Genomic DNA, 5,536 nt, shown 5'->3' on the forward strand with positions numbered 1-5,536 from the left:
GAGAGGGGCTGTGTGCTGGCATGCAGGGCATACCCTTTGGTTGTTTGAATGGTTATATATTCCTGAGTGCTTTGGTGTCCATCCGGGAAAAAAAAAAACCCAAACACAGAGGGATTGGAAGCAAATACTGCGAATGATGATGCATGGGGGGGGTTTTAATTATTGCAATGAAATGAACTATAAAAAGATGAATGTAAAACTGATGCTCTCCCATGTAAACTATCACTCAATTCACAAAAAAAAAAAAAAATCTATAGGGATGTCAAGCAGCTATCTTTCCCACCACATGGAACATATACCTTTGAATGATGCCTACACACAGAGAGCCAAAAGTTGGAGAAAGCAAAAGAGCTGGGCCCACATTATGAATTGGAACCAACTCTACAGTACTTAACAGCAACAAATGTGACTAAGACATGTGTATTATTGAGAGAAGTTGTCTGCAGCCATCCATTGATTGTAGAAACATATTTTGCTTAGAATAAATCTGTGCATGTATGAACTGGGGAAAAAAAAAAAAAGAGCTGAACCCAGACATGGCTAAAGCCAGTACACTCTTCAACTCTTTAGTTTAAAAACCCAAACCAAACTCATTGACATCAAATTGATTCCAACTCATGGGGACCCCAGGTATTTCAGAGTAGAACTGTTCCATGGGGTTTTCTTGGCTGTAATTTTTACAGAAGTAAATCACCAGGTCTTTCTTACATAGCACCCTTGAGTAGGTTTGAACCTCTAATCTTTAGTTGATTTGTTGTTGTTAGATGCCACAGAGTCGATACCATCTCAGAGCAATCCTATGCACAACAGAATGAAACACTGCCCAGTCCTACGCCAATCTCACAATCATTGCTACATTTGAGCCCATTGCTGCTGGCACTGTGCCAATTCATCTCATTGGAGGTCTTCCTCTTTTTCTCTGACCCTCCAGTTTACCAAACATGATGTTCTTTCCCAGAAACCAGTCCCGCCTGATAATATGTCGGAAGTATGAGAGACGAAGTCTCATCCTGGCTCCCAGAGAGCATTCTGACTGTACTTCTTCCAACACAAGTTGGTTTGTTCTTTTGGCAGTCCATGGTATTTTAGCATTCTCCTCCAACAAATATAGCTTAAATGCATCAAATGCTTTAGTTGGTTGTTGTTATTAAGTGCTGTCCAGTTGGTTCCGACTCATATTGACCCTGTATAGGGTTTCTGAGGATCGTCTGATGAGTTTGAACTGCCAACCTTGCATTTCAAACTGACTTTGCAGTCCAGTGCCTTAAACCACAGTTTAGCCTAAATTGAACTGAAATTTGTTACTTGCAACTGAATATTTTGTACAGCTAAAACATACCTATTAGTTCAGGAGCAAACACTAGGAGATGCTAGAACTATTAAGGATCTGTTCAGTTTTGAAATGACCTTCATCTTTTGCCCTTGGTTGCTACAAAGCTTTACATTTCTGCATTGCTAAACAAAGCAACAGAGGCTCTATCCACAAAGTAAGCCTAGTCTGATAAGAAAAGGCTGTGAGAAAAGATACAGTTATTATAGATGAAAAATATCTTTCCTCTCCAAGAAAACAGTAACTACTTTAACCTTTGAATGTCCTTTTAAAATATCATTAAGGAGGAAAAAAAAAATAAGTACCAGGTTAAGTACACAAAAAAAGACATTAAAAAGTAATCTATCACTTATAAATATATCAGAAGGTTGTTGCTATTGTTAGTGTCCTTGAGTCAGTTCTGACTCATAGCGGCCATGGATAGGGTTGCCAAGGAGCAGCTGATGGGTTTGAGCCGCTGACCTTGAGGTTAGCAGTCAGGTGTCTATCCTCCAGCGCCACACCAGGTAGCATAATGGAAGATGAGGTAACTCATATATACAGTAAAATGAGGCATAAATCATTTCTCCCATCACCGGTACATGTTGTTATGCAAAGTTACAATAAAAATTTCAAAGATCTGTATGCTTTTGTTTTGTTTTTTAAATGCAGTTTATTTTCATGCCTTATTTCATTTTTTATAAGCCACCAAAAGACTGTATGTACCCAGCCCCAGTTTTTTTTTTTTAATGTTTGGGGGCAGGGGGAGTTGCCATGGAGTCAAGTCCAACTCATGGTGATTTCATGTGTGTAGTAGTAGAACTGTACTCTACAGGGTTTTCAATGGCTGATTTCTTCTTGGAAGTAGATTGTCTGGTCTTTCTTCAGAGTCACCTCCAAAAGGTTTGAACCTCCAACCTTTCAGTTAGCAATAATCATATTAGCTATTTGGACCACCTGTAACTTGCTGCCGTCTAGTTGATTTTGACTTACAGGGACACTATGAGACAGAGTAGAACCACCTCATAGAGTTTCCAAGCCTGTCATCTTTACAGAAGCAGATTGACACCTCTGTCACCTATAGTGCAGCTGGTAGATTTAAACCACAGATCTTTTGGTTAGCAGTTAAGCGCTTTAACCACTGCATACAAAAGGCTCCTTTGTAACAACAAGTTACTCCAATTATGTTCAAGTAGACCTCTATCCAAGGAACCCTGGTGGTTCAACAGTTAAGTGCTCAGCTGCCAACCCACCCAGAAGTTCTGCAGTCAGCTCCCATAAAGAATAAACCCTTCCCAAACCCACTGCCAATAGATCCATTTTGGAAGAAGTGCAGCCAGAGTGCTCCTTGGAGGCCAAGATGGTCAAACTTCGTCTCTCATACTTCGGACATATTGTCAGAAGGGACCAGTTGCTGGAGAAGGATATCATGTTTGGTAAGGTGGAAGGTCAGAGAAAAAGAGGAAGACCCCCAACAAGATGGATTGGCCAAGTGGCAGCATCAATGGACTCAAGCGTGGCAACAGGAGTGAGGTTGGCCCAGGATCGGGCAATATTTCGTTCTGCTGTGCATAAGGTCTCTGTGGGTCAGTATCAACTCGATGGCACATAACAACAACAAAACCCACTGCCACAGAGTCGATTCCAATTCGTAACCTCCCTCTATAGGGTTTCCGAGGCTATAAATCTTGATGGGAGCAGAAAGCTGCATCTTTCTCCAGAGGAGCAGCCAGTGGGTGTGAACTGGCAACCTTCCAGTTAGCAGTCCAGTGCTGATCTTAAAGTGCCACCAAAGCCTGTAAGGATTATAGCCAAGAAAGGCCTATGGGCAATTGTATGACAATTGAGTCCAAATCGACTTGACAGCACCTAACAACAGGCTTCTCCCCAGTGTAACCTCATAGGTGAGCCCCTTATTTGGAAGACAGGGAGATTTTCCAGTGGGCAGGATAGCGTCAGAGCCCCATGGCTCAGGTCTTGGACAAATCAACATACCTCGGATCCCAGGGTTCTTTCTCTCTCTCTCTTTTTTTTTTTTTTTTCAGTTTCAATTTTATTGCATTAGCTTTAACGATGAACAAATTATATAGTTCAAATGTCATTAAATTGATTTCAAGCATAGGTTTCCACAGAGGTCAAACAGATATAGGATTTCAAGTCATGTCTGGTGCAGTCCATTGTCCATTTAAATAGACGCTTCTTTCATCCACACAATGCATTGAAAGGCCATTTTTTTCTTTTATGCTGCATAAAAACTAGGTGCAAATGTTGATGTTATTTCATTATCAGCTTGGGTGATGAAGCTGAAAGGCACAAAAGTTTATAGTTAAAGATGCAAACACAAAGCTTCTTTTATTTATCTGATAGGAAATGGAGGCCTTCATTCATGTCTCTTGATTCTTATAGCAGATCACTTCTTCTTCCCTTCTCCTTTTTTACTTCCCTCTCCTTGCTGAAGACTTTGGTCAAGATCACCGGGTTTTTGTGTCCTTGTTTTCAGTTTAGGTATCATTTCTGCTGCATACAACATTACTGACTTATGCGATAGAAATTGTAAAGACAGAGGCTGCCATCTTCCTGTTGGACCCCGACTCTACCTCCGTATTGAACATCACGATTCCATTCTCTAGAGTACATTTTCTTTTTCTCAAGAAATGCATTAAGTTCAACTGCTAAGCATTCACCTTGAATCTCTGTAGCTCTAGGATTTTCAATAGCCTTTTTTATGGGAATGTGCCTCTCCTCCACGATGGTCTTCTTGTTATTTAAATAAGCAAGGAAGACAAATGAACCTGTACTGGTCCACAGGGGACGGCGCAGTGACAAGAGGGCTTCAAAAAATGATGTAAGCCATTTCCACCGGGAACCGCACAGCACCAGCTTGGAGTTCATAGAGCCTCATTTCCTTTTCTTGTTCACTAAAAATGGAGGGTCCAGAGTTCCTACTCCAATTTTCCTTTAAGTCATGTGTACTTAACTTAATATGTTCTAACCAATATGGTTTATACTTTTCACCTGTAAGAGTTTGCCATTGTTGACTCAATTTTTCATTTTAAGTTTATTTATCAAATTGGCTAATGAAAATGTCATAAATAATCATTAAATGAGTATCAAAGCCCAACCTAACTATCCTGTGCCACAGGCTTCCCAGTGATGTTTTATCACCCTTCTGAGGAGAGGCTACACAAGTCCCAAAATGCCTCAGGTGCATGCTTCCACCCCAAGATATTTCTCCTCACCCTTGCGATCAGGATTTTAAGTAGAACCACATCATGAGGGAAAAGCCAATATATCCCTAAATAACCAGAGGTTTGAGAGGAAATAAAAATGTTTGCCACACGAGGTAAGAAGTACTCCAAAGAGCAGCGTTTAGACTATGAAGTCATGGCAGTGATGTAAGTGGGAGGCACTGGATTCGTTTGCCATGTATAGACTGGTACAGATGATTTTGATGAAATCTAAAGCTGTTAAATGTTGATCTCAGGTCTAAGAAAAGTATACATAAGGGGGCTTCAAAAAGTTCATGGAAAAATACTGTTATTTTTCTGTTTCATTTTTGTGGTGCTGTGGGATAATGCACTGGACCTCAAGGTCATTTGAACCACAATGTCGGTGGTTCAAACTCACCAGTTGCTCTTTGGAAACCCTATACAGGGTCACTATGAGTTGGAACTGACTCAAAGGCACTCAACAAACAAAAAGTATGTCTTCTTGAGCCTTTAGGATAAGCACTGGACTGATTAACCACAAGCTCAAACCCACTAGCCACTCTCAGAAACCCTATACAGTGTGGTTATGAGTCGGAACAGACTCCACACCACACAACAACAACAAGAAGAGTATCTTCAAGATACTCTCATACTTATTATTCCCACTCCTCCAAGAAAAGAAGCTTCTTGGCATTTTGACTTCCAAGAGTTTCATATACATATTCCTTTGAACCAATCAAAGTTTCTATCACATCTTTAACTGAACGCAGCATAATATTATTTTAAGTTCTCTTGACTTTCAGCAAGCAAGGTTGCATCGTCTGCATATCACAGGTGGTTAATGAGTCTTCCTCCAATCTTTGTGCCACATTTTTCTTCATATAACCAAGCATCTTGGATTATTTGCTCAGCGTACAGGTTGAATAAGTATGGTAAAAGAAGACAACCCTGTCACACACCTTTGTTAATTTGAAACCATTCAGTGTTCCCATGTTCTGTTTGAACAACTGCCTCTTGG

At 40.5% G+C, this 5,536-nt stretch overlaps 1 protein-coding gene and 1 pseudogene across 1 annotated transcript in view; both read right to left on the minus strand.

The window, feature by feature from the left end:
• Nucleotides 1-5,536, minus strand: part of ANKDD1B (ankyrin repeat and death domain containing 1B) — a 97,358-nt gene that overhangs the window by 60,737 nt on the left and 31,085 nt on the right.
• Nucleotides 3,720-4,341, minus strand: LOC102820464 (annotated as a pseudogene).

The sequence above is a fragment of the Chrysochloris asiatica genome, unplaced genomic scaffold (genome assembly GCF_000296735.1).
Source record: "Chrysochloris asiatica unplaced genomic scaffold, ChrAsi1.0 scaffold00234, whole genome shotgun sequence".
Lineage (NCBI taxonomy): Eukaryota > Metazoa > Chordata > Mammalia > Afrosoricida > Chrysochloridae > Chrysochloris > Chrysochloris asiatica.